The 27,630-nt window shown below is 38.9% G+C and overlaps 1 protein-coding gene across 6 annotated transcripts in view; it reads right to left on the bottom strand.

Moving 5' to 3' along the window:
- Cntn4 (contactin 4) overlaps window positions 1-21,708 on the bottom strand; it is a 1,002,315-nt gene extending 980,607 nt beyond the window's left edge. For 3 of the 6 annotated variants that reach the window (XM_040739333.1, XM_040739332.1, XM_040739334.1), the window contains exon 1: window positions 20,116-21,704. The gene's annotated coding sequence lies outside the window, so the exon portion shown is untranslated. Of the gene's footprint in view, window positions 1-20,115 lie in introns of all 6 variants that reach the window. The other 3 variants (XM_040739329.1, XM_040739331.1, XM_040739337.1) reach the window with 2 other exon arrangements.
- Window positions 21,709-27,630: the final 5,922 nt, after the last annotated feature.

Below are 27,630 nucleotides of genomic sequence, written 5' to 3'. Positions count from 1 at the left end.
AGTCACTTATTACAAATGAATGACGTTCACTTATTAAAGTATGTTCTGAGTGTGTCTTTCAAACTTTCATGGCCTCGGAGATTTGTTTGTAGTATGATACTATTGAGACGAAGTAGAACTTTTAAGTGGAGTAACTAACCATTGTTGGATTGGATTAAGGCTTGCTCCATGAGATGGGACCAATAGCTGATACTGTTAATACCTCCAAGAACCTCAAACTAGACAAGTCATGAGCTCCAAGGGAAAACTACTACTATTCTGTTAAATGAACACAGCAATACAACAGCTCCTAATGATGTATTTTTACATACAAAGATCTGTGGATCACTCAACCATCAGCTAAGAAAGACCCTTCTACCTGCAGGAGATTGTGTTTAAGATGGGAAGCCACAACTGGCCAGTGGGCCAGACTGAGAGTTTAGAGTAATCAGTCTTAACTGGGTCACACTCCTCTCCTCAAGGCTTACTAATCTATGAAGAAGAGAAGGAAAAAAGATTCTAAGAGCCACAGATGGTGGGTAACTTCATATAAACAGTGTTTCCCAGACCCAAGAAGGCTGAGCACACATGAACTGTGTCAGCACATAAGCTTAAGTCAGACAAAATCCCAGTTCTGAGAAAGTGAAATAGGCCCAAATTCCCACCCCCAGCCAAGAAGCTATTTACAATTGATAGCTACTAGGAGAGGGAAAATCAATGTTCCTCAAAGGAGAAACACTAGTATATCAACCACACTCCAGGGCAGGCCCCAGATGGAGAAGTATTGGACAAATGCAAACCAGACTCCATGATTTTCTGTTTGTTTTGTTCTGTTATGTTTCTGGATTTAGTTTGTTTTAAGAGACAGAAAATTGAGTGTATAGGGACAGGGAGGATCTGAAAGGAGATGAGGAAGGAAAATATACATCATCTAAATATAGTGTTTATAAAATATTTGAATAAAGTTTTAAATATTTGAATAAATAAAAATATACTGTAAAGTCATACAGGTACCACCTTTATAAAGGCTTAAAACAGTTCTTACACATACTAGTCAATCTTTGTGAGAGGTACTTGTTATAACAGAGAAATCCTAGTCCCAATATCTGACTCCCTGACTATCCAGAACTCTCTTCTTTCCACCATTTTGATAATTTTGATTCCATGATCCATGAGGCTCTGACTGAACCCAGCAGGTGCTAGCACCATGCCCTTGGACTAGGTTTGTTTGTTTTTGGCTTTTTTGGAAAGTTTTTATTAAACAATATAGGCTGTCCTCACATTTGTGGTCTTCCTGCGTCTCCCTTCCAAGTCTAGGTGGTGTAGGTTTGTAACACTATTCCTGGTCTAATCCATTTTTATTGAGAAAGTACACAGTCTCAGTCTAATTTCTGTTATTATGAAATGACCAAGACATAAAATATAAATTTTATGTTGTTTTTGGCTGAATGCCTTTCATAATATGGGTATGTTTTATCAAACAGAAGAAGGATTTTTATATATTCAGGTAAGTATGATACTTCAGAATACTGTCTAACAAATATATAATATATAAAAATATTTTATTGTCACTTGATAGATGTATTTCATATCACTGTCTTTTTTATCATTTTATATCATTACTAATTCCCCAAATTATTTTAAAGAATATTCCAATAGATCTAGGATCATAGGTCCAACTATGCTCCAAAAAATACCCTACTAGTATTCAAAATACTCAAAAGTAATCAAATAATATACTCCAACTGGAAGAATCCATCCTTGCCATGGTATAAGTAAATCAGGTCATTTTAACGTATCCCTGAGGCAGGGAGCCACACCTGAACATGTAGTAGACTGTTTCTATATTGGATGAGGAAAGGAGATAATAAAGAGTACTGTATATGAAAGTTCTAGAAATGAGTTTCACATTGCACCCAAGGAGTCTGAAAAAACTTAATATAAGAAAATCCATTTAAAATCCAGAATTACCAAAGTTTGTTTTTGGCAAGAAAAATTTTAAGTCCTATTTATATCTAGAAGAATTGGTGTTCAACAAAACTTGCTCCAGTTCCCAAACCTGGCTGAATATCAGAAACCCACACAGAACTCATTCAAGAGACAGTCTTCCAAAGCTCATCCACAGGGACTCTTCTTCTGTATATGTGGAGTGGGGCATGGATTTTAATTTTCTCCTAGAGGTGCCAGGGGTTTCTGAGGACCATAGTTTCTGCAATTACCCAAGAGTTTGTATCTAGCCCTGAAACCAGGACTTCCTCTTCCACTTCCAGGATTAGAACAAAGATGGTGATTTATGTCCAACAACATGCTCCCTCCCTCCAGTGAATTGCTTCTGCAAGTTTTCTAAGGGGCTAACTAGTTGGATTTGGGATCCAGTCCTGTTATAATCTCATGGAACAAGTCACCCTTGATGTATCATAAAATACTTGGAGAAATATTTACATCTCACTGTAGAAATACCAGGGTTCTTGGATTTAGGTATTAACCACTACACCTTTTCAGGCTACACACACACACACACACACACACACACACACACACACACAATGACTCTGCTGTGGCAAACAGTGTCTGCAAAAACATTTGCAGAAAAGTATATAAGTACTAGTTAAACACAAAACCTTTCAGTTGTTGATCCTAGGAAATATCAGAAGTCAGTGGGTTATTTCCATTATGTTGGAGAGGGAATAAGTCTTTTAAGAAAGCAACTTGGAATCTGTGGCTATGGGGGAAGTTAGAACTTGTTTTGAATAAAACCATACCTCCACATCTGGAAACCACAATAGTTAATTATACACCAAGGCTTTATATACTATTCCTCAGTTCTGCTGAACCCTGGTAGATGAGTGTGAGAAGTAATTGAAACTGAAGAAAATGCTGCCTAAAGACATGAAGTTTCCATATTTCTGGAGAGACTACAAGATAATAAATAACAGACACTGCAAAGGTAACCTGTGTGTCTGTGGTATGGAAGTATATAATCAAAAGTTAAGATGACAAACAGGGTAAACTGTATATTATGAATAATAAAAACCCAGAGACAGATATTGAGGCTAAAGCTGAAGAACAGAAAAGCAAAACAGCCAGTCACTAGCTCTTAACCTCTACCAGACTGTAATGCTCTCCACCAAAATCCTCGACTGTTCTCTGAGACAGCACTGAGCTCCTTATATATTCTCCAGTGTTGTGATCAAAGGCATAAGCTATGTTTCTCTTTTAGACTGATTTAGTTTCATGTAGCCCTTAAACTCATAGAGGTCCATCTGCCTCTGTCTCCTGAATCCTGTGATTAAAGATGTGTGCTACCTCTGCCTGGACTCTATGGCTGTGACTAGCTTTGCATTCTGATCTCCAGGCAAGCTTTATTAGATCACAAACAATATAGTAGCACAATTTCCCTTTTTGTCTAACACAAAAAGGAAGTTATTACTAATATAAAAATTATATACAATAAGTACAATATATAATATATATAGGTAATAAGTATACCAACAATGTCTAGTCCATTTGCATTTGACAAATTCAGAGAAAATACTCCATTTGCTATCCCATCTTAATGAGTCCAAAGTCTTGTACCTAATTTACTTTCTATTCTAATTTGCATTATCAAATTATCTTTTAATGTCTCTCAACCTTTTACATTTTATGTCACTTTAATGAGTTTCCTCAATATATCACCACACAACTATGAGACATTCCAGTTAACTCTGGGAGTTATGAAAAGGAAACTTTGTAAAGAAAATTTTAAAAAAGTCACAAGGAACCTATGGCATAAAGGAAAGTCTAGTCTCCAGTGACAAAAACCAAAGGGCAGTGCTACTAGGATAGCATGATGGAGAACCGAGGAACCCTGCATCTTTCAGATCTGCATTGCTAAGTTCATGATTTTGCGGATCTGAAAATTATAAGTTATATTCCCTCCCCATTGGTATCTGTGACTGCTATCCTTGGTTGTCAGCTTGACCCATCAAGAATTAACAGATACCTAAATGGATGGATACACCCATGAGGGGTTTTTAGTTAATCAGATTATTTGAGGTAGAAGACCCACCTTAAATCTGGATCACTGGAGGTCAGAAGATGCACATTTAATCAAAAAACTGACAAAATAATTTATGTCCAACTGAAACAAGATCTGTCTTCATTTCTGTGAGCTTTACTTTTCATATACTTTGCTTTTGTGTGATTTTTATGTTTCTGTGATATTCTTTTCACTTCTCTGTCAATGAAAGTCTTGACAATACGCAACTAGATAACATTACAGCTATTCTATAAAATATTTTCTAATTTTCTAACTGAATTGCAAGTGATGGTTCTGGTACTGATGCTGGATCCATTCATAAAACATCTTATAATTTCAATAATCTTTATGTGAATATAAATGTATCTTTACCACAGATGATTGGAACATATAAGCATATGTATACTTGACTATATATTTTATTATAAAGATATATTAGTTGAGGTTAATATTTAATAAAACTAACTCAATGATAAAGAATGTAAAAAAATTTACTAAATAGACCAAACAGATATATAACACACCAAAAAGAAAAAAATTCTGGTCCACACCTTCCTGTAGCAGCCTATATAAAGGACAAGGAAGAAATAAAATCATTCTTTGCCTGTTTGTCTTCATTCTTCATTAACTGCTTTTAGAGCCTATTTCTTTCAGATTCTCAGAGTTGAGACATCCAGCCTTGTGGACTGACAGATACTGGATTCTCTGACTTTCCATTGGAGAACAGACATTTTTGACTCACTGAACCAAAACCTTTATGCCACTCTGATAAATTCACTTTACATATATAGATAGAGATAGGTATAGAAGACTACCAGTTCATCTCCTAGTGAGCAGGTGAGCTCAGAATTTATCATCCAGTCAGACTGAAACAGTAAAAGACATTTCTTGATAGAGGGAGCCATTCTGGAGTTAACGAGAAACCTGGAACTAGGGAAATTCCCAAGGATCCTCAAGGATGATTCCAACTAACAATCAAAGCAACAGAAGAGAGGCTACCTTAAATGTCCTTCCCTATAATGAGATAGATGACTATATTAAATGCCATCCTAGAGCCTTTTATTCAGTAGCTGGTAGAAGCAGAAGCAGATATTCACAGCTAAACACTGAGCCGAACTCCTGGAATCCAACTGTAGAGAGGTAGGAGGATTGAGCAAAGGAGTAGAGACCATGTTGGGGCAACCCACAGAAACAGCTGATCGGAGCAAGTAGGAGCTCATGGATTCCAGACTGACAGCTGGAGAACCTGCATAATACTGAAATAGGCCCCCTGAATGTGGGTGGCAGGGGCAGTCTATGGGGCCACTTACAATGGAACCAGTATTTATCCCTAGTGCATGAATGGGCTTTGGAGCTCATTCCCCATGGAGGAATACTTGCTCAGCCTAGATGCAGAGGGAGGGTCTCGGTCCTGCACCACATGATATGACAGATTTTGATGATCTCCCAGGGGAGGCCTCACCCTCCCAGAGGAATGGATGGGGTTATGGGACGGGTGGGGGGGAGATGGGAGGGATAGAGAGAGAGGGAACTGGGATTGGTATGTAAAATAAATTTGTCTTTAAATTAAAAAAGGAATGTATAAGAACAGTAAGTGCTATTAGGCGCCCCAGTCAAAGGAGAGAAACATAATGAAACTAGCTGTTAGAGCAGTATAGCAGGTGTTATTGGCTATGTTACAATGAGAACCTCACCCATTAAAATCTCTTAAAATGGATGTTGTGGTACTAAACTCAAGGTAACAGCATTGTAAACATACAGTCACAAGATCTTTCTTCACAATATAAAATCATTTCATCGATTAGTCAGATTCTTACTTTTTCATTACATATAAATAACAGATATTTGCTCATTTTCTTATTTCTCTAAGCTTCAAATTATTTGGTAAACCCTATGCATATTGAATATATATGAAATACATTTAACAGGTATAAATATTTTATATATTAAAGCACAATTGTACTTTTGTTGCCAGTTTGCTTTTATCTTACATAATTAACATGTGGCTGAATTGGAAATAAGAATTAATCAAAGGTTGGTCAGTTACAAATCCCAAAGCTTCAAGAGACTAGAGATGCCAACCCACACACTGTCCCTCACCCACCATTCAGATCTGCACATGAACTCCCATATGTTAACAAATTACTTTGCACACTTTTATGAGGCGTCACAGTTACTATCTGTTCTATGGCCAATGTTAAGAGAAGATTTTATATTTCAGTCAGAAAACAATGTGATAAAAGACTATGGTCCCTTTGAACTTTTCCTCCTGTTCACACATACCGTTTTCCCTCTATAAACATCACATTCACTATGTGTTCTTTTATAAGTGCTCCTCACAAACAGGATATGAGAGCTCCATCCCTCTTCACATATCTCTATTATCTATTCTTCTCCAAAATTTCCAGGCAACAACTCTATATCCCACACCATGCTATAATCTGAGCTTTCTTTTCCCCAGAACCTTGAATAATATGTTATGTGCCATAAGTCTATCCTTAAAAATAGTCATGTAGGAACTCACTAAAGGTTGATCAATCACACTGATGGATAAGATGGTATATGGAGTACTCAGAGTTCCTGACTTTCAGCTCAAGGATAAATGGTTTGAAATGGTTTGATATACTTTGACACCAAAGGCTTGACACAGAAAGTTATGAGAACATGGTCCCACTGAAAAACAAAGTTTCCTTCCAAAGAGTTCCCATTTCCAGAATACTGTTTATTCCATTTATGCTATGTTCTGTCTGTAGTTTTGAGGGATGGGTGTTGAGACAGGGTCTCACTATGTAGCCTAAACTAGTGTTGAATTTGCAGTATTTCAGCCTTTACCTTTGAAGAGACATCCCACCATGTAGGCATATATATGAAAATTGCACACACGAACACACACACACACACACACACACACGCTTTAAAGTGTTTATTCTCTGGATATCATTTGGTTAAAATCTCTGATACCTATTGCTGATTATATAATTTTGGATTTACTATACAATTAAGTATGCTTAATGTGTACCTGACATTATATAATCATAGTAGCAGGAAGCTAGTCAGTTAATAATATGATACATATTAACACCTGTAGAATCTTTATTGTGTATGCAAGTCACATGATAAATGAAGATTTTAACACAATAGGTCTATAGTTCATCACTACTCACAGACTTCTAGCCAACACCCATTTATGGACTATAGTGCCACCAAGACAACAGGCAAACATAACATAAGAATAACCTTCTGTTCTGAATTATAAAGTTACTGTCATTCTGAGAACTCATGTTCTTAGTTAATAAGATATAGAATGTATAAGACGAATGACTCACAACAAGCTCAAATTATCAGTACTGGTCGACAATTCATTATATTTTGTATTCCACCCAAATCAATTACTTAACCTAGTAATTCACATGTCTGGGTATATGAAAATTTATCACTAGCAAATTATCCCTACAGAACTTTCCAAACCCTCAAAGCCTGCAGAAGCAAAAATAGCTGGGTTTCTGCCTTCTTTTCCATTGAAGTGTACATTTAGGGCTTTCTAAGTGTTGAGCCTTGAAAACAGTAACAAACGAAATATCTTGGGAAATATATAGACCACCAGCACCGGGTATGAATGATCAGGAGCAGTAGTCAGGGAAATATCTGCAACAATGCCTTAGCTTAGATTCTTTATGATATAAAAAAAGTTTACAGTTCTGTCAAGTAATTAAGATTCCAGTGTGAGTTAACATGGCAGACAAGAGAAAAACATATGAATCAGAATGGAAAATGGTAAATAAATTCTCACTGTATTCTTTAGAAAAATATAAAAGTAACTAAGACAACAAGAGAGGTGGTTAAATTATGAACTATAAACTATTATGATAAACCTATCCTTGATTTCCATAAAACAGTTGCTGAATTTACATACAAATACCAACACAATATTACTAAAAATGTTTCACTCTTCAAAGGCCATAAAAACACATAGGATATAAGATTTTCATCGTCAAATATGTAAAATTTATTTTCTGCATGTACGTTAATAAAAAACTAGTCATTTTTCTTGTACTTACTAAATTTTGAAATTCAAAGCATTCATAAAGCAACTGCTTTGCTCCAGGAAAAAAATGCAGAAAGTAATTTCCCAGTACTGTCAGCAGTGCAAATAAAAGAAACTTATCATCTATTATAAAATTTCAATCATACTTGACTGAAAGCAACTCGAAAGATTTTTATGTTTCTCCTTTGTCACATGTCAGCCTTCATTTTTGTAGGTTGGCAGGATGGACTATAGCTGAAGTAGGAAGAATACAGATGAGAACCCAGGAAATAATTCATCCTTCATAATAAATAAGATTCTTGACCATAGTCAAAACCATTTCTCCAATAGTGCTAATCTCATCCTGGTTCTAATACAATGGCTTGCTGTAATAGTCATAGAACAACATCTTCTAGAGATGCTCCCTTGCTGTGTTTCCACACAAAGACACGAGGTTGCATTGCCTTGCTATGGGTAAGGACATTACGCACACATAAATCACTTTTCCATTTTGAAATGATGGAATTTAAAGTCCATGAATATCATAATATTCATGTAGTTCAAGCACAACACAGGCATGATGTGAATAAGTGCATCCAAAGACAAGATCACAGTGTTAAGAGATGCCCAAATCAGATCTTTGCCACTGGGCTCTGCATGAAGATAACAGCCTAAGTTTAGCTTTTGTAACCATTCAAATATATCTCCATTACTACCAAGGAAGAGAATGATACAAGTAGTGATTAAAATTTTCTTTTCTGTTGGTGGTGGTAGTGGTAGTGGTGGTGGTGGTGGTGGTGGTGGTGGTGTGTGTGTGTGTGTGTGCACACGTGCGTGCACACACGCATGTGTGTTTACATGTGTTAATGCTGTGTCAAGACTCAAATGGGGTGGAGTAATTTCTTTCCTTCCACCACGTGTGGCCTGAAATTCAACTTGGGTTGACAGCATTGGCAGCACGTACCTTCATTTACTGAGCCATCCTACCAGTCCTAACTTAGCTTATTTAATACACAGGAGTTATAGATAGAATTAGGAGTCTCCCTGTTAGTCCACAGCCTTAGCTCTGTGTCACAGAAAACAGTGTTTTCATACCACAGACTGAATCCTAACCTAAAATATAGATTCATTATTTCTAAGGAGACATAGTTAAATATAGTGAATTAAGAAGCTATGTTACAAGAGATTCACTAATATTTGTAATGTCAATTCAGAAAAAAATGGAAGTGATTGTGCTTTGAATAAAAGTAATGACTTAAGAACAATATTCCTTTCAGTTATAACATACAAAATAAACCTCAATGCACTTATAAATTGCAACTAATAGAGGAACTAACTACTCAACTCTAATGAAGTTGTGAATACTCAATGACCCCATGATATACAATGTATATATATATTACAAGCAGCTCTGCAATATCTAGAAAATTGCTATGGTGTCTCCAATCCTGATCATCAAGGAGAAAAACAGAAATAAAACCTACATACTTACTCTGATTTGAGTAACTTATAAGACTTTGAAATGATATGAAAAGACAGGTTTAAAGAGATTATTTTGAAGGTAGACAGCATGCTATATTCAGAGTCAGATCTTCCAATGAGTTTGCTGCAATGTGGTCAAGACAACAGAAACTCTACAAAAATATAAAACAGGAAAGTTCTGACTCAGTACTTGCTGCTGGTGCAAAGGATTCAGACTTCTGCCCACAACTGTCTGTAATGCTGGTTCCAGGAGATCTGATGCACTCTGCTGGCCTTAAAGAGTACTGCACACATATGTTACACATACATACAGGCAAATACTCATACACATCAAACGAAAATAAATACATCTTTAAAAGCTAAATATAGTTATGGTATAAAATATATCACAATTATGTATTATCAAAGAAAGTTCTCTTCCATTATACCATATGACATTTTGCCATAATATCTTATTACAAATTTACAACTCAGCAAGTAGAAAAAAGAGGAACCATGAATGTAAAAAATGGATATGAAACATCAATAGTGTTATTGTTTTATGAAAGTTCCTAAGAGACTCACTCAGAACTTACTAATGCTTAATGTGAATGCTTGGAATAGCCCATATATTTATTTTTTTCTTGTTTGAAAGCAGTAAGAAGCAGCCAGTAGTTCACCAAAGCAAAGAATCATGTTTTCATGTTTATTAATTTGAAAGGCAAGAGAAAACATACAAGGATCACCAGTGTATCCCCAGCTACACACAATGGGATCTTCTTACTCAATCCAGAGTCACAGTACTACAGAGATGGGTGACAGAACAGAGGCACTACTTATATCAACAGATACATGGACCACCAATAGAGAACAAATACTGTGTGTGCTAAAAAAATAAATGAGAGATTAACGAACCTCTAATATTTACAATATTTGTCATGATCACTGTACATGTATATGGATACATGTGTGCACATACATGTGGAAGACACAGCTCAATATGGAGTACCTTACTCAGTTGCTCTTTGTGTGATTTGTTGAGATATGGTTCAACACCCTGTAATATACACACATAGACAACAATAATAAAAAAGTTTAATAAGGAGTTAATTGTAACTGGGACTAGTGGCATCAGTTATGTTCTCAGCTACTTAGGCATCTGAGGAAGGCAGATCCTATTTTGAGATTTGATACTAAGGCTACAAAATGAGTTCAAGTTCATCCTGACAGACTTAGTAAGATGCTACTTCAAAATAAAAAATTCAAAAAGGGATATGGAACTGACTTAGGGGTTGAACTTTTACCTAGCATTTATAAGATCCTTAGGCTCAATCCCCTGCACAAAAAATTATTTAGTTATTTATCTGCTTATGGACAAAGGAAATAATTCTTAATTTATCAGTTTTCAAACGTACATTGTTAGATTAAAACCAAGCCCTATTTACAATCACTCTGTTGCATTGAAGAATGTTGATGACCATGTTTTTATCCTAACCTTTACCAGGAGTTAGATGTGTGACTTACGTTGCTATTATCTCTCTATGCACATCAAAAAGGAAGCCGGACTTCTGAGTGAACCCACAAATTTAAAGCCTAGAAAAGACAAGATAACTAACAGATAATCATGTGAGTCACTAGCAACAGAGTACTGATGCTTACATTTCAGAGTTAAACAGTCTTCATAATACAGATGACAATACAAATGTATACAACCCCAAATGATGGCGGCATGCCTAGAATACAGCCTGCAAGAATATGGCCTGTCAAATAAGTCATATCATATGTTCTTGTTTGATTTCCTTCTCATTCAAACTGGACCCATTGTACTATGAGAACACGTGAAACACCTGCCCTTTCTGGAAATGTTTGACAACCTTGAAGGCAAACACAGACAGGAATACTGAACATTTCTACCAACAAAACCGGGCAGGACACAGAGTTTCTGGTATACAAAGGTTGACCCCAAAGGTAGAGAGGGAAGTTCACAGTTGTAAACAAAGGAGATATTATATGTTCTATCTTAATTAATTTCTTTTTTTAATCTATTTTTACTTTATGTGTACCTACAGGGCCAGAAGAGGGCATTGTATTTCCTGAAACTGCAGTTAACAAATAGATGGTTATGAGCTGACATGTGGGTCCTGGAAACTGAAACAAACACCTCTGGAAGAGCCATCTCTTTAACCCATAAGCACTGTTTAAAATCTCAGTCCAAGTTCTTTGATGTAAGAATAAATGTGCTGTTTTATTTTAAATGCTCACAATTACTATTATCCTCCATGATTTTGTTATTGTAAACCAAATTCCCTTCCTCAAAAACCACAACACTTTCATTTGATTTTGAGGAAAACAGGCATTTGTAAAGGTTATGACCTGAAGCAGACCTTGCCTAAACATAGCAAATAATTCCTATTTTCAGACCATGGGGAAAAATGGTTAAGTATAGTAAAGAAAAAAACATCAAACCTTGTCTAAAAATGAACGAACCTTACAGTCAACCTTGCTTTAAAAGTATTGGAGATCAAATATCTATCATAAAAATTTTAATCAATCCTACTCTCTTATTTACACCACTTACCAGAAATGGCTCAAACAATAACTAATATTCAATGATCATATGTTGTTAGCTTAACTGTATTGGTGCCACCTGCCATGTTCTGTGAATAGTATCTCTAAAGCATTTAGGTAACAGATACTTAAAAGTGACTACCAATGATCAACAACAAGGCAGGCTATTTTAATTTTAGTATAGCTCATTCATGGTGCTATTTGTACTTTGAACGAAATACTACTCATCATTTCCATTATCTGCAGAGGCTACGTCATAAAAGCAACTTGTTACATTAATTGTATTTCAGTTATTCACATTTTTATTTAATTTTGTTTCTGAAGATAACACAGGAAACTAAGGCACCACCTTGCCTTCAATTTATTCATAGTCTTGTAATGTTGATGAATGCAACAATTTGAATCATTTTTATTTTAGTAGTTTTATTTTTTAATTTAAAATATTATTACGTTATGTTCCTTCGCTTTTCTTCCTCTAGCTCCTCCCATATAATATCCTTGTTATATCTCAGATTCATAATCTTTTAAAACTTTGATGAACTCTGCAAAATCTTTTGCTAATATTATATAGATGACAAAACTATAACCTCCAGAGGGTAGTTAATTTTGTTGCAGTCACACAGCTAGTACCCAATGGATCTGGAACTGGCAATAATTCTGATTTCAAGCCATTACCCATTGTCCCAAAGAACTCACATGATGCTGAGTGCTTGTGAACTATGGAGATTTACAAAGCAGTAGGCAGGGCAGCAAACTTGTCCTAGATTCCCTGGTGTTTTGCTAGTGTTAAAAGTGAATGTATTGCATCCTGGAATCTACCAAGTCATGGGAGAATGAACATGGCTGCTTACCCATAGTAGCACACCAACAAGTGCCAATCTAGTACATTCAGTGTACCTGGGTGGTACTGAAAAATCCTCTGTAGAGTAACATTTGAGCAGGGCATTGTGCAAACTGTACTACACACAGCAGAGAAGGACAGTAAGAGAAAAGTAACTTATAAAAAGGGATGAGAGGATCACACGACACGTTCTTAAGTGGGTAAATACAAGCTGAGGTGGTAAAATTGAGCAGGATAGGAGACAGCCAGGAGATCCAGCTCAGAAAGGGTAATGAATATCTCATAAGTGAAGCCAGAAAGAATCAAGCCTGGGGAAGTAGTGTTAGCATATCTCTGTCATTGCTCTGTGCAGAGAAATGAGCTTTGAGATATACGAGATCTTTGGGTTTATGATGTAGTGACAAATATATGTACCTGGGTAGGGAGGATACCAAATGGCTCCTGGCTGGAACTATGATTTATTACAATTGAGTGGAAATCCTGTTAAACCCACGACAAAAATAACACATCAGAAGAGTTCATAGGGGGGGAATAAAACCACAACCCAACAAAAATTCTCCCATTCTTATCTAGAATTCTTTGCTCTTTCCCCCTCATTGATCTCATAAGTAAGGACTGACTGGAATTTAAAAAGGAAAAACAAATCCAGCTCAGGTCACCTTAAGTCAAAAGCAGTTTATGAATTAAAAGAGTCACAAAAGCACTGGGGCTTCTCATTTGAGACAATTTGGAACAAAATACTAAAACAATGCAAGGAGGGTTCCCCGCTACAAGCACGGGCCACCCTGTTGCTGACTTACTTCTGAATGACACGTGGTGATTCACTAGAAGACAAAGGCTCTCTTTCTGGTGGCAACACAGCTACAGCAATGGAAAGTCAGTGTTCCAGGTGAGTTCAATCTCTTTTCCCTAAGGATTACTTCAGGGATTGGTACACAGTCTTACGGAAATCCGGGGAGGCAGGGACTTATCTCCTTGCTCCATGGTGATCTCCCTGCTCCATGGTGATTCTTAGGAGACAATCTCCTCTCTGTACAGAAACCATACAGTTCAGAAAGGTAAAATCTGTGTTCTTTGACCTTGTTCACACGTGCATTTCTTTTTTTAAGGGTTGTCTTTCTTTATGTGTGTTTGTGTTTCTGTGTATGGGTGTGTGAGTAAGTGTGAATGTTCCTGCTGAGGTAAGATGAAATAATTCTGCTAAAACTGGAGTTACAGGGGGCTATGAACTGTTACAGGCGTGCTATGAAGCAAATGCTGGCCCTCTGCAGGAGCCTTAAGAGGTCTTAATCCCTGAGCCACCTCTAAAGCCCAAGAGTTTCACCTCAAAGAAAGAGTTTCAATTAACATTATACACTAATAACAAGATAATAATTAGCAATAAGACATGCTAATGTCACTGGAACTCACTGGGACACTGACAATGACAGAGAAGTTATTTCTGCAACCCATTTCCCCTTCTCTCGAGGCTTCAATGAGACTTTTTTCTCAGCTCCCTTCACAGCAAAGTGACCCAGTTTATTCCAGTCACCATATGGACAGATATCATCATCATCATCATAACTACCATCAGGTTTGGCCTATAGCAATCTCCAAAAACTTCTCCTGACATTTCTGTCCACATACTACAGCTCTGTGGAAAGATTTGCAATCTATGGGCTTAGAGGGAGACAAAGCTGCAAGAGTAGATTAAACTAAATTTTATAAACTCCTCCAGGGAGTGCCAGGCTGTCAGCAACTGAAAAAAAAACACTGAATTCTCCAAGATGAGAAACTTCACTGATAATTAATAATGACCGTGACATCAGTTCCTGTTTGTCCCCAGGACCTGTAGAATGTGGCTTATTGGAAATTTCACATTACAGTTGCTGTGCTTAAGCTCCCCTATTTCTTCAATTCCATTAAAACACAATAATGAATTTTTTAAAAAAACATGCTCATACAAGCTTGACATGGGGTTGCAGAACAATTGTCTAGCATGCAGAGAGGGCAGGCAGAATGTCTTAGTGGGTAAAGGAACTTGCTGCCAAGTCTGGCCACCCTGGGACCCACATGGTGAAAAGACAGAACTGACACTCATAAGTTGCCCTCTGACCTCCTTACAGGTGCCATGGAACAATCCCGTCTGCCTCCATACACATATAAATTTTAAAAACTAGAATGCACAAGGTGCTGTTTTTAATACCTGCAGAAAGCACCCCCTTACACTTATATGACATGAAAGTGAAATACAGTAAAGGAAAAAATATATTTACAGCAGGCAGATTTCTGAAGACATGTGATAGAGAGACATTCAGAAGTAATAAATACAAACTACTAGGAAAAGTGTAACTGAGAGGTGAGATTATCATTAACTGTAAAAATTCACAACTGGATACTAATTAAAAGGAGAAAAGGATCATCATGGACTCTTCTTTGGGAGGATCCCCTTTGCATCTTTCTCTGGACCACCCACACTTCCTTTATTGCCCCGGCTAGCTTATTAGTCACAAGTCTGGTGTGGCTAGGTCTCTCCTCTAGAGTGAAGGAGATACAATGACAAGTGACAGCCTGAAAGATAAGTTTATTTGAGACAGATTAGTAGGACAGGTCCGTGCAATCAGTCACAAAATGCCTTAAAAGTTTAATTTTACAAAGCTGAGAGAACAAGAAGTCTCTCCATAATAATTGAAATAGATAAAAACAAAACAAAACAAAACAAACAAAAAGACAACCACTCTGACCAAAGGGAAACTGGGGAAGACTTTTTTTTTTCAGCTGTGAATCTAGCAGAAAAGATATTTGCTGAGAAATGAAGAGAAGTGTATATTCCAAATTCCTTTTTCTGGCAGTGGTTAGCAGAGGGCTTCTACAGTGGGAGTTTAAGGACCAGGCAAATGTTCTTTGGGTAACAGGTGTGAGTGGTTTATTTAAAATGAAAGGGCATTGCGGTGAGAGCGAGGCAATCTTAGAGATCTTCTCTGGACCCTGGATAAATCTATATACCAAACTCTACTCCATATGCTTTAGACTATGTTCTTTGATACTCTCCAGGAAGTTTTAATTGCATTGATGTGCACAGAGGCAAAAGGTAAAATGACACCCATGCTTTAAGTAAGAAAAATACTGAGACCCAAACCGAAACGTATGGTAGCATCCTTGCTTGAAAACAAAATAAGCTTGAGGTCAGCCTGGTCTACAGAGGGAGTACCAGGATAGGCTCTAAAGCTGCAGAGAAACTCTGTCTTATAAATAAGTAAATAAATAAAGAAAAGAAAACAAAAGATCAACTCTAAACATAGACTATGGTTCAAATTCTAATAGCATCACTAACTATGATGCAAAATGATTTCATTCATTCCTACCAACATTTCCTCATTTGTACAACAGACATAAGAATAGCTACTTAGGAGGGCAAAGTGCTTAGAAAAATATCTTCTCCTGCCTGAAAAGCCAAGGAATTAGGGGAAGAAGGTGGAGTAACAGAAATGAAACCAATAGAATTTTCAATGACAGAATGTCAGAGAATGTTGGCTGTTCACTCCACCACGGATTTCCTTACCAGATCCTATAGGTAGACCACACCTTCCAGCCTCCTTTAAGCCTGTCGCTTCCACCCACATGGATCTGAATTACCCAATGTACCTAGGCAAAAGTGATCTGCACCACCTGCCAGCCTGGGCAATTAACACCCTGAGGCTTTCTTGTAAAAATCCCATGGGAATAAAGCAGTCTTACCACAGAATGCATGAAAGGTGGTCTCTGACTCACACCTTTCAGAATTGCTGCCAAAATCTCCCATATTGGGACATGACACAAAATATAAATGTAGTTTACATGTGAGGAAATATGCTTTTCTGACTCATTTATTAGAAGTATCAGACTAGGCAATCTGATATTGTCAAGTTCTTTGCTTATGGCCTCATGTTTTATGTTTTACCCCTGTCACGAAACCTTAACATGAACATTGCTCCAGCATTAAAGCTAAAGCAACTCGGGCTCACAGGAGGATGTAATCACCTTTCCCACTCACATGAATTCAATGACTGTTAGAGGCAGATCTGGAAGCAGGTGAATCTATTTCAAGGTCAAAGACCTTTCCCACCTGCACTCAGAACTAGAGTGTGGACACTCTCGTTTTTTCCCTCATTCACTCCTGATCCCCAGTGGGTATGTTTCTTCTTTTCAAGTACATGTTTTCACCTTTATGTTTGCATCCAGAATTAGGACTCCTCCTCCCAGGCATGGCTCAACCCATTCACTTGACTCACAACAAGCAAACAGCTCAGTGGAGACAGAGTCCCAGAACTTTTGCAACTGCCTAGTAGGTCACCAATAGTGAATGAGAGACACAACTAAACAGGGAATGGTAACAGAAATTCCCAAGCTGGCAGTGATCCCTCAAAAGGAGTGATGTCATAGTAGTAGTACAAACAATTCCCCGGATACATAAAACATCACATTTGACTATCGCAGATTGCTGCTTTCTTGAACTGTGTATTTTTACCATACTACATTTTTACTGATTTCATACCCAAATTTTCTTCCCATAGGAAATAAAAGAAGCTGAGGGAGAAAAAAAAGATGAAGAAAGAGAAATAGAAAATGCTTCAGGTGCTAAATACCAGAACCTTGGAAAAACTTAAAATGCTGTTTTATGGGCACAAAACAATGGAAACAAAAGACCTTTCCACATCAATGGATAGACACCTGCCCCTGACTCTCCCATGAAATAGATTCATTCCGTTAAAATCCTCTAAAAGCAAGTTAACAGCAAAGTTTAATTTCTTCTGATAAAATGAGAGGTTACACCTAATGCATATTTACATCTGACTTGAATTCAACAAAGAAAATTAAAACGCACTGAAAGCATTATCAGATAAAGTTCGAGACATCAGAAAGTGGGATAAGTCAGGATTACACAGGGAGTGGTTTCAGACAACATGCTTAATTAGGCTATTTTGATTTAAAAAAAACAACCTATATTGCAGATAACAGTTATCCTGTGGAACTTTTAAAAGAATTTGCAGTCAAAAGACTTAGGGCTTAGAGGAGAAAGTGCAAAGACATACTTCTGAATAAGATGATGTGGATAAAACAAAGAGATGTTGTTTTTTAAGAAAGCCTCATTTGACAGGGCTGTTCTGTAATCACCCTTAATTGGGTACTTATGCAGTGACTGCAGAAGGAGGTTCTTTCTGCCTCCCAACTGACTTGAAAGTCCTCAAGCCAGAGCCAGAGAAACTACAAGTGGGTTCACAGGCTACAAGTAAGAGATCTGCCTTTGTTGCAATTTCCAGAGGCTGCTTTAACAACAAGTGACTTCCTGCATACAGTAGTAGCCTCTAATTCAAAAGATCTTTCTGAGCTTGCAAGCAACCTGGTGGGTTCCACGCTTATCATTATGATCTCTTACAGGAAGGCAGGCTGTTAGGGTCAGTGGAAACGGATGTTTTCTTTTGCTTTACCTGAAATGTGTAGGGGTGGGAGTGAGTAGAGTTTTATAAAGTAACAAAAGTAGTGTACTAGGATTTTGATCCTTAGCAATGTTTCCTACCGCCTACAACCGCTTTGGAGATAACTAAAGTGTTCTGAATGAAATCTCGGTGAAGGTCCAAGAACAAATTTATGGTGAAATCTGAGTTTGCTCTTCACCACCCAAGGGGGATAGGCCTGCTGACATGATGCTCTTTTTTCATACCCCTGGATATAACCAGAGAGCAAACCGGCTGGCTCTTCAGCCTGGCTTGAATGCTACTGTTCGCTCGCCCCCTAACACCCCCCCACAGGCTACACCAACCTCTTGTGCTCCTACTGTGCTAAGGAACATGAACCATAAATGTCAAAATGTAAAAACAGAAAAGTGCATTACAAATTATTCTAAGTAGGTGTCCAAACGAATCAGTTCCGTTGTGTTTGTTCCTTGAAACACTCAGCTCCCATCACTGTAAATTACTGAATATGCCCACGCAATTAAAACAAAAAAGCACCTTTATTCGGAAAAACAAGTCTAGCCCCCATGTTGATTCCTGTAGAAAACTAGAAAAAGTTCAGCGAGTGGGACTCACAGGACCTGCGGTACAAACAATCCTGTAATGTGCGCCTAAGATCTAGCTTGCCTTCTTCCGCGCATGCCACACACCCGAGATTATCAGTCACACTGATTAGCCTGGTCGCAACCTCCGCAAATCTTTGCCATCAGAACCTAGAGCCCGGGGCCCCACAACCTACACCTTATCTGTACAATGCACTAAGCAGCACCCTCCCAGGAGATGCACTGTGCTGCAAAATGCATTCATGCATCAGGTTCTGCTTGGTTCAAGAGGTCGGGGAACCCTATTCCTCCTATGTTCACCTTTCAGTTAAAGTAAAATATATGCACTAGAGAGAGGTAAAGAGCAGAAAGGAAGGAATGTTTTTGAGAGCAAAGGGATGGCATCTGCGGGGCGCCTGGTACCCATTTCGCTGCTGCTTGTGGGGAGGAGATGGAGCGGTTGTCTTTGCCTTGCCCAAAGAAACTGAACACACACACACCCTCCCCAGAAGTTATTGGAAATACATGCTGCCCCTACACGCTCCCAAGACGAACACTGTGGAAATCTTGTGCCTTCCACGACAACAGAGACCTGGTTAACCTTGTTCACTGCGGAGCAACCACTGTGCTTTGCCGGGAGTCTGGTACGCTGTGGGAGCCCCCCAAAAGGAGCCTTTCAAAAGGCTCTTTCCATCGTGAGTCCCAGTCTCCAGAGCCCTGATGTTCAAGTCCTTTCAAATTCCAGCCTAAGTTCACCTGCTTATACTGTGGGTTGCACCTGAGGCGTTATGGGAACCGCGACACGCACAGCAGAAAGAAGCCCCAAGCAAGAATGCGCCCCCGGAGCAAGGGAGCACAGAGAGGGCAATCGCGTGACCCAGCTTGAGGCACTTATTTTGAGGTTTCTGGATGCAATTTCTGCTATAAGCTCCTTGTTTGGTGGCCATCTCGAAGCGCAACAAACTTCTTTTCACACTAATAAATGAGACTAAGGGTTGCGGTGAGGTAACAGTGGCGTCCACGGGAGCACTGCCACTTGCCAGGTGGAGCACTCTCAGCTCCTCACGGTCCCTGGCCAGCTCTGCAGGAGAGACAACCCTGGGTACTCATCTGTCCTTCCCCAGCCCATAAGGACCATGCCGTTTTCTCCCAAGCCGTGAACCAAGCTGCCCGGAGGACAGTGCGCTCCCAAGTCGGGCTGGACTTACCCGAGGCACCCAGAGCAGCTCTTAGGAGAACCCGGCGCGCGATGCCACCAGCGTCCCAGAGTCCCAGTGGAGTGGCAAAAGCTCCCTACTTGCGACCAATCCCGGTTATGAACCCAGAGCTCTGTGGCTGCTGCGCGCCCCCCTCCCTCCTCGCGCTTCTGGCAGCTCTAAAAACCCGGCGCACCGGAGTTCAGGCAGCAGCTGGCTGGCTAGCAGCCTTCAGGAGAAGACTCGCGGGGAGTGAGAGAAGCTAGGGGAGGGCGGGAGCCGCGCTCTGCGGAGCTGGGCATGCTCAGTGCTCCACCAGCCGCAGCGCGCCCCCGAGCGTAGCTCCTGCACAGCCTGCTTTGGGGAGGAGACCCTGATTCCCCAAGCTGGACACTGGTAAAGGGAGCATTGCCAGACAGGACTGAATGTCTAGTTCCTGTAGAGGGACACAAAGGGTGTGTTTGTGCAGGGGTACATGGAGAGGATGGTATCTTCCTTTGCCACCTGAGTATCGGGGAACAAGGAAGAAAGACTTGCATCTGACTTCCTGCACATATGGAATCCGGGGGGGAGCTTTAAGGTGGCCTGGCCAGGGATACCAAAACTGACCTGAAAATTGCTGCGCATGGGTTTGGGGTGAGCAATAGTAGGTAACACTGAACTTGGGATGTGGAAGGATGTGGCTTGTTCTTAGGACATTGGCCAGACAGACTGTAAGGGACCTGTCCTTATGGGTGCAATGTACTTTCAAGCTGGAATTCGCATGAGGGTAGAGCGGAGGAAACATTTGCGATAAAATAGAGACAAGGATCAATTTGTGGTGTGTGGGAACATATTTAAAAGCCTCGTCATTCAAAATCTGGTACAGTAGATAATGCCAGTGCTGTGGTCATTCCACGGGACTCTGTTTTCTCGCAGAAATGGCTCCCTTCACCCCAACTCCAAATCCTGAAAAGGAAGTCTGAGCCCCCTTGGTCCCCTCCTAAAGGGAATCTGACAGGCAGAGAGGCAACCCGGTGAAGCTCAACCAGAATCCATTTCCTGCAACCTCAAAAGAGACCGAGTTTCTCTCCCTAAGGGAAAAAATAAAAGCCCGGGGAGATTTTACAGAGCTCAGCCTTCCTGTGCATGTCTCAGCAGTGCCAAGCTACATAAACAACTTCTGGCCATTTACACAATCATGCAAACCTCCCCTGACATCTCCATTATGTGGGAAAGATGTTAACTGAAAAACTGTTTTTAAACTACTATAGTAAGCAAACACTCAAGTCCTCCAAACACATGAGGCAGCCTCCTTAGTTGATACAAGTAATTTTCTTTTATATTTAGACTCCTGCTTTGGGTTATTACTGATGTTGATTTTTAACATAATCAGTTCTTGAAAAATGAGCAAATCTTAACTTGGGAATAGGTATTGCACGCATTTCACAATTGCTGAGGTTAATGCTGGAGAAAAGAGCCCCACTCCTCATTCTCTAAGTACATAAAATTAGAGATAGATTTAAGTGCCCCAACTCATGCCAAAGAAATTTTACAGAAAAGGGGTTTTGGTGACATGACTTTCCTGTTACATTGCCAAAGCTGACCGTTTTTTTTTTTTTTTTTTGGTTTTTACGAGACAGGGTTTCTCTGTATTGTTTTCGAGGCTGTCGGTCCGGCCTGGCCTTGAACTCAGAGAGATCCGCCTGCCTCTGCCTTCCGAGTGCTGGGATCAAAGGCGTGCGCCACCACCGCCCGGCTTTTTTTTTTTTTCAAAGCTGACTGTTTTGTAGTCACTTCAAATGCACCATGATCCATAATTCTGGTAACTTTTTCTGGATTGCTTTTTTAAAAAATAATATTGTCTCTTTTGTACTTTTAAAAACAACATTACCCGTATAAAACAATAGGTTTATTATTACATTTTCATATGTGTGTATCAAATAACTTGTCTTGTATTTATCCTCTAATTACACTCCCCCATGTTTGTTTCCTTTTTACACCCAAATAGTCTGTTTTCTATTTTTAAGCAATAGTCACAGGTACATACATATGAATCCATATATATATATATATAATTTTTGTATATGAATTTCAGTAAAAGTTTATTACATACATTGCCTATCCAAGGAGAAAACATGCCTATGTGTACACATACACTCAGCTCATCAAGAGGAAACATGGTATTTTTAATTCTATAGTCAATTAACAAAAAGAGGAGAGGGAGAGGGAGAGAGAGAGAGAGAGAGACTACCAAGTTGCTCTCTCAATGGAGCTAAAATTGAAGCAATTTTCAAACTTTTTTGAACCATATGAGCAAAGTCCCTTAGCTGTGTTTATGAATTTCAATTCTAAATATGTTATTTTCCCTCTTACCTTTAATTCTTTCTCAGAATTACTGTACATGAAACATTTAACTTTACATTGTTCAAGGAAACTCAGTATGATCATTGCTTAGAATATGCTCCAGAAATGACTGACTGACTGGTAAGGAAAACAGTGTATATCTGGAGAGACAGATCTGGGTCGGATTGCTGGGATGTCAGCTGTTATACTAGGGCAGCAGGTGTGGGGGGGGGGGGTTAAATCTGTCTTTCCATCAACCTGCATCTAGTTTAAAATAAAAGCAATAATCCAGTCCTGTTTTTCCATTCTGCAGGGAAGAAGCAAGACTGTACTGCTATCTCTGCCAAGAAAAGCAAGCTTCTCACTGTAGCTCTCATGACTGGGGAGTGTTCCTAAGAGAATCAGCCACTGCCAGAAGATGGAAGGGGCTTATTTTGAAGACAACATCCTCACACGTGTGTCCCTGTATATCCGGGACCCCAGCTAAGTGTCAGTTCCTTGCTCAGGGAACCTGTGATTGGGATTCTCTGGGGGGACATGTTCCAAAATGAATCAATTAACACCACCAACAGCATTCAATACCACTGCACTGAGACCCAGCTCTGTATCAGTGTATGAATGAATTACTGGTGCACGTGTCATTTGCAAATAATCATCATTATAACACAGTGGAAAACTCCCCTTGCCCGTTTAGTCTGAGCAGTGTCTCAGCAGAGAGTTGCAATAGCCCTCATGGAACCTCCAAAATATCTGCACTTGTATATGAAGTGTAAGCTCCAGATATTTTAACACAGGAGTATCTATTTGGACACAAGGTCACCTCTTACACTCATTAAACCAATCTGAATGAGGTCTGATAACTCTTAAGGGAAATCAGCACTAGAAATGCTTTCGACTTTTTGGAGATGCCTATGGAATATATCAGCAGGTTTCACTCAGCATGAGACAGCTCTGAGTACTCCAGAAAGGACACATCTCTGTCCCACCCCACCTGTGCAGTCTTTCTTCACACATCTAAGACGTGTGGTGGGTGTGAATTTAATGTAAGAGGAAGGGGAAAAAAGAAAACAGAGAACTTTACAAAACAAAGAATATATTTCTTCTGACCACATCTGATGTCAGTCAATTTTCTGCTAATTCTTCATACCAAGTAGGATTTTTTAAAAAAATCCATCAATGTCACTTTTTGTGTTCTATGTGACATGAGTTAAGTGATTCAGAGCTGAGGAGATAACTCAGAGGATAAGAACACTTGCAGCAAAAGCAAGAGGAACATAGTTCAAACCCCCCACACCTAGGAAAAAGTCCTATACACAGTCATGTGTGTGTAACCCTACCTGTTGTAGGCACTGGGGTGCATGTAGGCAGATATCAGAGGCTTGACAGTCAGCTCTCCTATCTAGCTTTAGGCTAAGTGAATTACTGTCAATCAAAATATAAGATTGAGAGCAGTAGGGAAAGACTTCTGAAGTCTCCCTCCGGCCTCTACATGTACACTCATAGACACATGCACCCATTCATGCACATGCTTACATGCTTATATCACACACCTCACACACCTCACATTGGAAAATAGGCTGATGGAAATGTGGGGGCAACTCAGATGAAAATAACTAGCTTTTATAATTAGTTTACTTTTCTAATACATTTGATGCCTTAATTGATCTTCATGGAAGAAGCAACACTTATAACACTTCTGATTTTGAAAAATAACCTTGCTTGTTTATTACAAGTGAATATGGGAGTGTTTTCATAAGGAAATTTGTCAAGAAGGCTTTATGTTCATTGTTTTTAAAATACAAGGAAAACTCAGAAATAGACATTAGAACAGCTTTCTGCAGCTCCCTCCTATTTGACTGTTGTAGGTAAGTAGAGTTTCAACCTAAGGACTTGGGAATAATAATGGACTCATGGTGGGATAATGGTAATTAGCATACAAAAGTTCAGTTAATCGCCATGAAGGTTATGACATAGACTGACAGACAGAGTCAAAGTAAACTACAAGCCTTCTACCCCCGGCCAAGATTCTTTAAGAAGGACTGTGGGACTCCAACTGAATTTAGGCATAAGGCACAATTGAAATCAGTCACCTGATTTTACTTTCTGTATATAAAATTCAAATGCAGTAGGTCTAACTGTCTATACTTAAATAAAGTATGCATAGTTGATTTTCATTGTTCTTGGTGATTATATTTCATAAATAATGAATTGTCCCCAGTAAAAACAATAGAGGCAGGTTTCAGAGACTCTCTGCTAACAGGATCTTCATTAACTGATCAACACATAGTCTTATTTTCTGGGAGCTTCTGGTAGATGCTTTGTTCAGTATTTGGTACTGTTTCCTGAACACTGAACTCAGGTAAGCAGTGCTGCAGCCTTGGCCTAACAAAGCTTGTTATCCCGAGCCTGTATTTTCTGTGTAAAGCATATGAGCCTTTTCAGGATCACCAGAAAACAGTATGGTAAGGTCATTTTGAACAGCAAAATTACCAATGAACATTCTAAAATAGCTAGCAGTGTTGCAAAACTGACTCTTCCAGGCACTATGGGTTAAAAGAAAGCAGGGCATCAACTTGCTTGACCTGGGCCAGGAGTCTCTGCCTTGGGATGTGTAAACTCTGCTCTCTGTGAATCATAAGCACCTCCTGTACCTACAATTACCATCCCAAGTGGCTTAAGTATTAACCTCTAGCTTACAGATAGCTTTGAACAAGTGAGAAAATTGGCAATTATGGAATCTGCAAATAATGAGGACTAACTATCGTTTTTTCCCTTAAAGGGAGAGACTCATCAGCTCACATGATTTGTGGTTCAACTAACATTCAACTCAATGTACAACCATTTAAAAATATTTTATTATCAGAAAAAATACGTTTTGTATTTTGTCTTTGGCCAGCTTTCTCAATTAAATTAGGTAATGCAATTACATAAGATATCCTTTTTTTGTCACATCCCACAATTGCTTTGTGTTGTTTTGAAAGTGAATATTTTTTGATATTGTCATTAACTACTATCCATTCTGTTGTATGCAAAGTAGATATTTTCAACAACTAATGCAAATTTAAAAAGAAAAGTGAATAAAATGAAGAGTGTGTTTGTGGGAGTTAAAAATACCCTCGGCCCCACAAGCAGAATTATCTAGATGAGTAACAAAGATGTTTTGTTCTATAATAAGACTCCAAAATTTAGTAGTGGTTTATATATTTGTTCTTTGAAAATATGGTTTACAATTCAAATTCTGGAATTTCAGCCCAACAGGTGCCTAAGCTCTCTCCCTACACAGCTCATGTTAAAAGACTCATGAGCTGGCCCCTCAATGTTCTCTGCCTTATGATAGTCATGTCCTTATTTAATTCCTTTGTTCTTAAAGGTTGGCTAGACTTATTGATTTACTATTATTGATTTCCAGAAATGATGGATGCCACTTCCTATATTAGGTTACACAGAGACTGTGGTTTTCATTACACTATGCAATTCCACTGTCCTGTGAAAATACTCCTGAAGCTTGTGGAAAGGCCACATGGCACACATGAAAATAAACAAAACCCCTACCACATGATCATATGGATGAGTGGTCTAAGATTGCCTAACCAAGTGTTACATCAGAGAACTCACCTAGTTATCCAGTTCCAGTAAAGTTTTGAGATGAGTAAAGCACTGGCCAGTAACATGGCTTCAACTTCATGAAAGCCTCAGTTGGAAACACCCCAGGGAGAACTGAAAAACTTACATAGTTCTAGATGCACAAATTAAGTAATTACAATTTGTTATTTTATGTCCACGGGTTTGGGGTAACTTGTTACATAGCAATGGATAACTGATTATGCCACAACACATATTGATTTGAGTAACCTGGAATGAACATAGATTTATGTATTTTACAAACAATAATTTTGATACAGATGGTTGACAGTCTTCAAATTAAGCCCTGATATAGAGAGATGAAAAAATTATGGAAAGATCAGAGGATATATCAAATCCTTTGTTCTCCAATTTTATCAGAAACAACTGACACTTTAATCACTTTTTATATCTGATGTATCTAAATTTCCCTATCACTAGTGTATGTCACATTTTAAAAACCGGCTTCCCATATGGTACAATATACTATAAATTACTCAATTATTCTCAATTAAATTTTTGAACATTTAAGCTGTTTACATTTTGTTATGGTAAACAAGTCTTTTATAAATATGCTAAATTATATCTTATACATGCCCTGAATTATTTCATTATTAGAAGTTCCTAGAATGGGAGTTCATCAGTCAAAACAATATTGTCATTTTACTGCTTATTTTTAATTCTGAGATGGATTTAACTCTGCTGTGCTGGCCAATCTTTAGATTAGGCTGGTATTGAACTTTTAGGGATCTTCTTGATTCTGCCTCCACGGTACTGGATGACAAGCAGCAGGTTTATATCAACCCTGAAATTCCTTTGAAACAAGCAGGCAAGCAAGCAAGCAAACAAACATTTTCCCACTTGGCTACCAGGTAGTGGAACTGTTTGTGAAGGTTTAGGACATACAGTCTTGCAGAAGGAAGTATGTCACTTGAGAGCTGACATTGATATTAAACAAGCCTCACTCCCTATTTCCAGTCTGCTCTCTCTGCTTTGTTTTGTTTTTAAGATGGGGCTCAACAGACTGTTTCTTCAACTATGTCTGCCTCTTACTGCAAAGTTTACTCAGTATGATGAGGCCCTATTCCTCTGAAACCATAAGCTTAAATAACTTTTTTCTTTTTAAAAAAATTACAAACAAACTTGTTTTACATGTCAATCCCAGTTCCCTCTGCCTTCCCTCCTCCCCTATCTCCCACCGACCCCCTGTCAGATCCCCTTTCTGCTCCTCAGGGAGGGTGAGGCCTTCCATGGGGGATTTTCAAAGTTTGTCATATCATTTAGAGCATGACCTAGACCCTTCCCCTTGTGTCTAAGCAGAGAGAGTATCCCTCTATGTGGAGTGAGCTCCCAAAGTTCATTCCCGCACTAGGGATGAATACTGATCACTATCTGAGGCCCCATAGATCGCCCAGGCCTCCTAACTGACAACCACATTCAGAGGGTCTAGGTCAGTCCTATGCTGATTTCCCAGCTATCAGTCTGGGCCCATGAGCTCTCCTGTGTTCAGGTCAGCTGTTACTGTGGGTCTCTCCAGCCTGGTCTTGACCCCTTTACTCATCACAGAGTTTTGTCAAAGCA

Source organism: Mesocricetus auratus, unplaced genomic scaffold, assembly GCF_017639785.1.
Source record: "Mesocricetus auratus isolate SY011 unplaced genomic scaffold, BCM_Maur_2.0 Super-Scaffold_100676, whole genome shotgun sequence".
NCBI lineage: Eukaryota > Metazoa > Chordata > Mammalia > Rodentia > Cricetidae > Mesocricetus > Mesocricetus auratus.
Note: the sequence above shows the minus strand (reverse complement) of the source record. Positions and strands in the feature narration are given on the sequence as shown.